This window comes from Antechinus flavipes, chromosome 6 (assembly GCF_016432865.1).
Source record: "Antechinus flavipes isolate AdamAnt ecotype Samford, QLD, Australia chromosome 6, AdamAnt_v2, whole genome shotgun sequence".
In the NCBI taxonomy this organism is placed as follows: domain Eukaryota; kingdom Metazoa; phylum Chordata; class Mammalia; order Dasyuromorphia; family Dasyuridae; genus Antechinus; species Antechinus flavipes.
The window spans coordinates 185,920,074-185,929,954 of record NC_067403.1 but is presented as its reverse complement, the minus strand read 5'-3'; the positions used below and the strand labels follow the sequence as shown (position 1 = coordinate 185,929,954).

Here is a 9,881-nt window from a genome sequence, read left to right as displayed (position 1 = left end):
AACTAAGGGCTGTTTAGATGTCTGTCCCAGTTTCCTCATCTCTTCTCTTCAAAAGGAAGAAAAGACATGGCACCTTTCACTTAAGCTCAATTAGAACTCTTTCTTAGGTCACAGAAATTCTGCTGAGAGAGGGGGTAAGGAAAGAGAGAACCATAAGGGAGAAGGAAGAGGATATGCTTAGGTGGTACTTCCCTTGGTAGTTAACCACTTTCTTCATGTTCCCCTGACCACATGGGAAAACAAAACAAAACAGATAAAAACAAACAAAAAATATTACTTTGTCTAGTTCTTAGGAGCTCAAGGCCCAAGGGCAGAGGGAAAAAATAAATTTAGAGGAAAACACAATCTTGCGAGGGAATTGAACCTTCATTGTTCAGATCCAAAGGCAAATACTTTGCCCACTAGACCACATGAACCTTGTAATTTCTTCATTTAATTTACAAAATAGGAGACGAGCCATTTTGGTCAGTAGTGGAGGGAGTAAGAATCAGGACAGTTCTTGGACAATTATCAAAGTGTGTCTTGAGGTAGGAGCCCAAGGGACAGAAGGAGAAATACATCAGGCTCTGCCCTCTATCAGCTGCATTCTACTGGGACCACAGCACTTCAGACAAAGTGGGAAGCTTTGATAATATCTGGGACCTCAGCCAGTCTTTCAAAGTACTTTAGAATGATGTAGGCAAGTGAAGGGGACCATTCCATACCTGGAGATTGGTAGGGTCCACTTTTTCAAAGGACCGAGGCATGAAATGTAAGTCACATTTTGGGGAGCAGCAAATAGGATACCAGGATTGCTCCCCTCCAAGCCATCTTTCAGTCAGCTGCCAAAATGATCTTCCTAAAGCCCACACTTTTCTACACAAATCAATTCCAGTGGTTCCCAATTACTGTTGGGATCAAAGAGAAAGTTTTTGGGGGGCATTCAAAGCCCTTGACAATTTTACTCTCTCCCATCTTTCCAATCTCCTGATATGTAATTCCTCTCCTTGCATTCTGTAATCCAGAGACAATGACACTTTTTGCTAGTTCTATCATATAGAAAGCCCATATCCAAACTGCCTGTCATTTTGGAGTGCTAGGAGCCCTCTTTGGGTCCTTGTTGACAGGTTCTCTTTAACTAACATAGCAAAAAGAACTGGATCAGCAGAAATACCCAGGGAAACATTGAAGAAGGGAAATTGTCAGAGAACAAGAGAGTGGTCCATAAGAAATGGAATGTATGACGGGGCATTGAGAGGCTCTAAGATCTCACCAAGTCACTGAGCATGTCACTGAGCCTCAGCTCTAAATGATCGGCTAGAATCTGTTGGCCTCTAATCCCCGATGTAGGACTCCATGGTTTACCAGCAACACTCCTCAGAACCCATCTACTATAGCATTCTTGAGAGAAGACAGTCATTGAGTTATTGGAAGAATATATTCAAGTCAACTACTTATGTGTTGAGGGCTTTCTCTCTTTCTGTCTCTTATCTCTGTTTCTGTCTCCCTCCCCAATAGCCTCTCATTCCCAAAAGAGAGGCTGGCCCCAGAGGAATGGGAATTGTTTCAAAACAGACTCTTCAGTCACTAATGCTTCTACCCCAAATCTCCTGTGGCCCCCATAAGGAAAGATAATAGGTTGCTTGAACAGGGACTTGAACCCTGGACCCTCAGATTAAAAGTCTGATGCTCTACCAACTGAGCTATTCAAGCTTTGCAAAAATGTGCATTATTATTTATCTGATAAGTAGAAGCCTCTGAGACTCTTTTTTTTTTTTTTTGGAGGGTCTCTTTTCCTGGTTCACATGGCCATCCCCCAAAACAAACTGTTTCCCAGGATTGGTACCTGCTTTTAAGCTTTTCAGCCTCTTTTATAAATGAGAATGCTCAGGCCAAAGGAGCTAAAGGATTTGGCCAGAAAGAGACCCAGGGCTGAAAAACAAAGAGTTTTGCTCCCTCAAGTCCAAAGTTCCTTCCATTCCATTCCCTTCAGGTGATCAGATGAGGCAGGTTGTGTCTGTATCCTCCTTCCCTGCTAGAGGGTAAGTTCCAAAAGAACAGGGCCTGAGCCTGGCTGATCCAAGCTTGGCATTTGCCATGGGTACCAGGCAGCTGCTCTGTCCTGGGGAAACCCTTAATGAAGTGGATGAATTTGAACAGAGGACTTTAATGAGCCCTCTAGTTCTTTCTTCCTTAATCTTATTTCTGAACCCACTTAGAAGCACGGTCATAATAGCCTCAGTGGAAGAGGGTGACTTTAGGTCTTAGGATGCAGGATCCTTTTTGAGGGAGGGGACCGAGCTTCTGCAGTCTAAGCAGGGAGTGCAGGAGATTGGTTGGGATTTTGGAGTGAGGACAGGCTCTGAATAATCATTAAACTGTCCTCATCCTCCAAGTGAGCTCTTTTTTTCATTTTTCTTTAAAGCATGACACCTCCCTCTTTATTCCTGACATTTCAGTCAGCCTCTTCCTACACATGATTCCAAATTCATTTCCCTTCAGTCCAGAGGTTCTAAAACAGAGCTCCATCAGCTTGTTTTTCTTCAGAATTTGTATAAGTGTATTTCAATACCATTGATTTCTTTTGTAACCCTGTGTATTTTATTTTGTGCATTTAAAGATGGGGTTTATCAGACAGCCGCCAAGAGGTTTGCTTCAAGAAAGAAACAAGGAGCTCTTGCTACCCTCGCTCTCTTGGCTTTCTTGGTGCTAGTCCCACAGGTCTTTTAGGAGGCTCCCCCAAAGTTTCCATCTCCATCACCAGCCTTTGCCAAACTACCTTCTAGGCTTATAATCCATTGGCCTAATCTGCAGCCTCTCCCACATTTTTTGGTCATCTTGGAAATTCAGCTGAAGTCCCTGATGGTCTTTCTTGATCCCCCAAAGAAGGTAATTTTAGGTAGACTTTCCATCTATTTAAGTGTGTTTTCCAATATCCCAGTAAGATAGAAGCTGTGTAAAGGTACGGTGTTGATCATTTTGTTTTATTTGGGGTTTTCCTTTTCTTTTCAGTCTCCGGAACTCTCAGCACCAGATTGCGTATCTTGGAAACACCTCTCAAAAATTGGAAACACCTCAGACTAGAGGGGGGAGGGGAAGGGGAAGTGGGAGGTAGAGTGGGGAATGGGGGTTGACCTTAATTTCCTGAACTGATGTTCTCTGAGTAGCAGGTGGGATGTGGGAGAAGGTTCGAGAGAAAGTTAGCTCTAAATAACACTGGTTGACTTGAATTTATTTGCTAGAGTAGAGATTTGGACCTGGGATTCATGGAGGGATCTGGGAGGGGGGGAATTTTAGAGGCTCTATGACCTTTAATAGGAACAAAATTATAACTTTTCATTTTCACTAACCTTGGTAATTCTGTATGTTTTACTTTATGCACTTAAAAACATGTTTCTGTGAGTACATATATAGGTTTCATGCAACTGACTACAGGGTAGGGGGGGTTCATAACATAATCTATCTAGCAAAAACCTTCATCTGACCCTCTCCTGAGCTCTTAACAGAAGAACCATTTCTAGACCATATATTGTTGAAACAGAGATTATGGGGCCTAAGGGCTTTTAGCTCTCCCATCAAATTCCAGCCTCCTACTCTTGAATCACTTGCTTACTTCTTTTTTTTTTTTGCAAGAATTCCTAGTAGATTTTTTTTCATTATGTATTCAATTTATTGCACAATGATTTTTATATAGTTTTTTATTTACAAGATACATGCATGGGTAATTTTTCAGCACTGACAATTGCCAAACCTTTTGTTCCAATTTTTCCCCTCCTTTCCCCCACCCCCTCCCCTAGATGGCAGGATGACCAATACATGTTAAATATGTTAAAGTATAAGTTAAATACAAAATAAGTATACACATCCAAACTGTTATTTTGCTGTACAAAAAGAATCAGTTTCTGAAATATTGCACAATTAGCCTGTGAAGGAAATCCAAAATTCAGGCAGGCAAAAATATAGGGATTGGGAATTCAATGTAATGGTTCTTAGAGTTCTTTCGCTGGGTGTAGCTGGTTCAGTTCATTACTGCTCCATTGGAACTGATTTACTCATTGCTAAAAATGGCCAGGTCCATCAGAATTGATCATCATATAGTATTGTTGTTGAAGTATATAATGATCTCCTGTACTTGCTTACTTCTTAACCTTACTCCTAAGCAGGGTGTCCCAACAGGAGACCAAAACCCTGGAATTAGCAAGCCATCCATCCCTATTTAGAAGATCCAGCAGCTTCTACCCTGAGTCTTTGTTAACACAATTTCAGAGAAGAGAGATGCACTGTAGTGTTTGAGGAACAGCAAGGTGCCTATAGGAAGAGAATAGAAGAGGCTAAGGGGTAGAAAGATTAGAAAAGTATGAGGGAGCCAAGCGGGGATTTTATATTAATACTAGAAGCTGTTTACAATAAGTACCTGAGCTTTCTCCCTCTCACTCTCCTCTTAACCCCTTACAATCTATTTTCCCACCTATCATTCCTCCAAAAGAGCTTTCTCCAAAGTCACTAAAAATCTTAATCATTAAATCTAATTGCCTCTTCTCAGTCTTCATTCTCCTTGATGTCTCTGCAGCCTTTGAGTTCCACAGTTCAAGATTAATTTCCCATTATTTTCTTTCTTGCCCTCTGGGAGTCAGTCCTGCTGAATTACCTGCTGTTCCACCAAATAGCCTTTCCATCTCCTACCTTGTGCTTTTGATCAGCCTGTCCCTCAAAGCTGAAATTCGTCATCTTCACTTGCTCTTCTCAGCAGAAGTACTAGTGGATAGAAGAGGCCTTTCCTGGTACCTAGAAACGTTGGTGCTCCCTCCCACAGGACAGACATGGAAATGGCTATGACTAGACATTGTCAAGTCAAATCAAAAAGGGTCTAATAATGTGTTAAACACAGGAGATAGTCTTTGTTTTAAATAGTATTTTATGTTCTTTCAATTACATGTAAAAACAAATTTTAAGGTTCATTTTTAAAAACTGGGGGCTCAAATTTTCTCCTTCTGTCCCTCATTCCTCCACCCAGACAGTAAGCAATTTGATATGGGTTATATATGTGTAATCATTTAAAATTTATGTTGTAAAAGAAGAAACAGACAGAGAGAGAGAGAGAGAGAGAGAGAGAGAGAGAGAGAGAGAGAGAGAGAGAGAGAGAGAGAGAGAGAGAGAGAGAGAGAAAGAGAGAGAGAGAAAGAATAGTATGCTTCGATGTGCATTCAGACTTTCCCAGTTCTTCCTCTGGAGTTGGAGAGCATTTTTTATCAAAAGTTCTTTAGGAATGTCTTGGACCATTGTATTGGTGAGAAGAGTTGAGTCTATCATAACTGATCATGGTATAGTGTTACCATTCCCATGTACAATATTCTCCTGATTCTGTTCATTTTGCTTTACATCAGTTCCTATAAGCCTTTCTAGGTTTTCCTGAAATCCATCAGCTTATCATTTCTTATAGCACGATAGTATGCCTTTATAATTATTTATAATTATAGCACTGGGGATAGATTCAAAGAAAGGTTAAAAAAAAAAAAAAAAGCAGTCCCTGACCTCAAGGAGCTTGCAGTCTAATGAGAGAGGTAACATGCAAACAAACAATTGTGTACAAACAAGATATATGCAGCATAATTCAGAGATAATCAATAGAAGGAAGGCACATAGTTGTAGAGAAATGAGGGAAACCTCTAGTAGAGAAGGATTTGAACTGGGACCCACAGGAAACCAGGAAAGCCAGGAGGCAGAGAAGAGAAGGAAAAAAGCCCCAATTATCAGGTGCAACCAGTTCAAAGGCCTGAAGCTGGATGATCAAGGGAATTGTGCAAAGAACAGTAAGTAGACAGGAGGCACTGGATTGTCTCTCTTTTGGATTTGGGGGTCAAATATCAGGATATTTGGGGGAAATTGCTGAATTTTAGAAAGTTTTATCAACCTGAAATCTCTGCTCATTCCTCAATGACTTGAGAGCCAGAACTAGATAGGCAAGACATACCAATGCCATGGTTGTGTTGTTGTGGTTTGCTATTTTAAATTTCGGGCCAACAGAGAGCCTCTGGAGGTTCAGGAATGTCCCAGGAAAGGAAGACTGTCACTTTCATCTAGGGCCCATTCTCCCAGCCCAAGGTCAACAGTAATCTCTTAATGGTTGACACTCTGTTTCCTTACTTGGAGGATGGAGATAATGAATTCTAACAAGTGTATCTAAAAGGTGTGATAAATTTTGAAGTTTATATGCAGGTGTAGATCACCCTGGCTATATTACTACTATTACTCCTAGCAAGTGCTGCTGCTATGACTGCAGCTACTACTAGTACTTCTGTTACTATAACTACAGCTGTGGCTGCTACTGCTGCTACTATAATTACAACTGCTGCTGCTGCTGCTACTGCTATAATTACAACTGCTGCTGCTGCTACTATAATTACAACTGCTGCTGCTGCTGCTACTGCTATAATTACAACTGCTGCTGCTGCTACTATAATTACAACTGCTGCTGCTGCTGCTACTGCTATAATTACAACTGCTGCTGCTGCTACTATAATTACAACTGCTGCTGCTGCTACTACTATAATAACAACTACTGCTGCTGCTACTACTATACTTACAACTGTTGTTGCTGCTGCTGCAGCTGCTTCTAATACTGCTGTTACTATAACTACAGCTGTGGCTGCTACTGCTGCTACTATAATTACAACTGCTGCTGCTGCTATAATTATAACTGCTGCTGTAATTACAACTGCTGCTGCTGCTACTACTATACTTACAACTGTTGTTGCTGCTGCTGCAGCTGCTTCTAATACTGCTATTACTATAACTACAGCTGTGGCTGCTACTGCTGCTATAATTACAACTGCTGCTACTGCTATAATTACAACTGCTGCTGCTGCTACTACTATACTAACAACTACTGCTGCTGCTACTACTATACTTACAACTGTTGTTGCTGCTGCTGCAGCTGCTTCTAATACTGCTGTTACTATAACTACAGCTGTGGCTGCTACTGCTGCTACTATAATTACAACTGCTGCTGCTGCTATAATTACAACTGCTGCTGCTGCTGTAATTACAACTGCTGCTGCTGCTACTACTATACTTACAACTGTTGTTGCTGCTGCTGCAGCTGCTTCTAATACTGCTATTACTATAACTACAGCTGTGGCTGCTACTGCTGCTATAATTACAACTGCTGCTGCTGTTATAATTACAACTGCTGCTGCTGCTACTATAATTACAACTGCTGCTGCTGCTACTACTATACTAACAACTACTGCTGCTGCTGCTGCAAGCTGCTTCTAATACTGCTATTACTATAACTACAGCTGTGGCTGCTACTGCTGCTGCTATAATTACAACTGCTGCTGCTGTTATAATTACAACTGCTGCTGCTGTTATAATTACAACTGCTGCTGCTGCTACTACTATACTTACAACTGTTGCTGCTGCTGCTGCAAGCTGCTTCTAATACTGCTATTACTATAACTACAGCTGTGGCTGCTACTGCTGCTGCTATAATTACAACTGCTGCTGCTGTTATAATTACAACTGCTGCTGCTGCTATAATTACAACTGCTGCTGCTGCTACTACTATAATTACAACTGCTGCTGCTGTTATAATTACAACTGCTGTTGCTGCTACTACTATAATTACAACTGCTGCTGCTGCTATAATTACAGCTGCTGCTGCTGCTCCTCATCCTTCTACTGCTTCTGTTACTATAACTGTAATTACTATTGCTGCTGCTGCTCCTCATCCTTCTACTGCTTCTGTTACTATAACTGTAATTACTATTGCTGCTGCTATCACTATTGCTACTACTACAACTGCTAGTGCTACTACTACTACTACTTCCCCTGTGGCTGTCACTCACTCCTACTACAAGTATTACTCCTGCTGTTGTTGCTACTGCTCTTACAACTACTACTATTCCTGGTACTACTGCTGCTGTTGCTGCTAGTACTGTTGTTGTTGCTATTACAACAAATACTATTGCTGCTGTTCTTACTGAAGTACAGTTGTGGTGGTAATCCAGCCATGGTGTCAGTATCAACAGTTATAGCTGCTCCTTGGGACTCCTGATGCTACTGCAAACTGCAGTCAGTCAGTGTTGCTGTTACTGCTGCTACTGCTACTGCTGCTGCTAGTCATCTAGACATTGACAACAGCCACCACGTTCCTTGTCTGCCCTGTTCCTTATTTGGAAGTGGCTGAGTTTTCCACAAAACTGTGTAAAAACAGTCATTTTACCTAGTACCTGCTACTACCACTACTATTACCTGCTACACAGCATTGAAGAGCTGGCAAAAGGAGTTTTAGGGGAGCCAAGGGATGCTGAAAGGAGACACTAAGCATCGTTCAAAGAAGAAAGAGCTGATCCTCAGGAATGGGTAGGAATACTTTTTCCTCTGGGATTGGAATGAAAGGGGACTCAATGAGATCGACAAGAAAGGAGGAGATGAAGTTCTGGTCAGGAAGGAGCCTCAGTTTCCCCAGGAAAAAAGTGGACCTGAGCCTGGGCTCGGGAGGAGACATGGAGGATTGGGGAGGAGATGGGAGGAGTATTTTTGAGAGAAAAAGCAGGCATTATAGAGATATCATAATTTATTATATATTGTATTGTTTCATGATGTCCTACATTGTATTGTACAATATTGAAGGAGAGTGAGATGGGTCTCCCCTCACTGTATAAAGCACCCCCGAGTCAGGAACACTCACCTCTCAGTTCAAATCTAGTCTTCGATACGTACTACCTGTGTGACCCTGGGCAAGTCATTTTCATCCCCGTTTGCCTCAGTTCTCATCTATAAAATGAGGTGGAGGAGTAAATGATCAAGCGCCCTAGTAAGTCTGCCAAATTGGATATGACTGAAAATGACTACACAAAACAACAAAGTATATGGTAAATTGAATGAAATGAAAATGACTAAACAAAACAGAGTGTACCATAAATTGAATGTAATGAAAATGACTAAACAAAGCAACAAAGTGTATGATAAATTGAATGTAATCTCCCCCGACAACTCAATTAAAGTTTACTTTTCTGGGTGTTAGATGGGAGATCCCTTTGAACCGATAAAACGCAAAGCGGTAAGAACCACAAGTCCTGACGCAAAGCAAAGGAGCTCAACTCAAGGAGAATACAAAGCCACATCAATTTCAACTCTGGCAGAGATTAAGCCGGATCCTCAGCATCGATTCCAAAAACCCAACGCTAGCAGAGGGTGGTTTCGATCCACCGACCTCTGGGTTATGGGCCCAGCACGCTTCCGCTGCGCCACTCTGCTGCTCCGGGAGACGCGTTCTAAAGCGGCTCCATCAGTCGGACACGCCCAGCTCTGGTACGCCCGGCCCTCTCGGAGACTTTCGGCCTTCTTCCGTTTTTCCAGGCTCCGGTGAGCTGCGGCGGCACGCGCTAGGCTTTCCCGGTCCCTGAAGGCGTGTTAACTAACACTGCCCTCCGATTTCGGATTTCCGTGGGTCTGGACTCGTTTCACAGCCCGGAAGACGCGGAGCCTCCTTCCCTGGGTTTTGTATTGTCTGTGCTTCCCCTTCAAGATGCTTTCCAAACATCTGTTGAAGCGCAGTAACGCATTGCCTAGCAAATGCTTTATCCCCTATTTACTGGGTAGGAGGAGGTTAGTGCCAGGACCACGTGGCCTAACGGATAAGGCGTCTGACTTCGGATCAGAAGATTGAGGGTTCGAATCCCTTCGTGGTCTTTTTCTCTAAAAGCGGCCTTTTTTCTCAGCCTCTGGCTCTCGAGATTTTCTCTGCTTCGGAAGACCTAAAAAGCATCCCACTGCCTGGGAGAGCTAATTATCTCCTGACCAAGGATGGAATAGGGCATTCCTCAGGTGGGAGAGATGTGGTTCTCAAGTCATCCTCAGCCCTCCGGAATGAAGGTGACACCCATCAAACACTTCTC

At 42.4% G+C, this 9,881-nt stretch overlaps 3 non-coding genes across 3 annotated transcripts; 1 reads left to right on the top strand and 2 right to left on the bottom strand.

Moving 5' to 3' along the window:
* Positions 1 to 1,619: 1,619 nt before the first annotated feature.
* On the bottom strand, positions 1,620 to 1,692 carry TRNAK-UUU (transfer RNA lysine (anticodon UUU)). The gene has a single exon. It is a non-coding gene; the product is annotated as a tRNA-Lys (tRNA).
* Positions 1,693 to 9,168: 7,476 nt separating this feature from the next.
* TRNAM-CAU (transfer RNA methionine (anticodon CAU)) lies at positions 9,169 to 9,240 on the bottom strand. The gene has a single exon. It is a non-coding gene; the product is annotated as a tRNA-Met (tRNA).
* Positions 9,241 to 9,602: 362 nt separating this feature from the next.
* TRNAR-UCG (transfer RNA arginine (anticodon UCG)) lies at positions 9,603 to 9,675 on the top strand. The gene has a single exon. It is a non-coding gene; the product is annotated as a tRNA-Arg (tRNA).
* Positions 9,676 to 9,881: the final 206 nt, after the last annotated feature.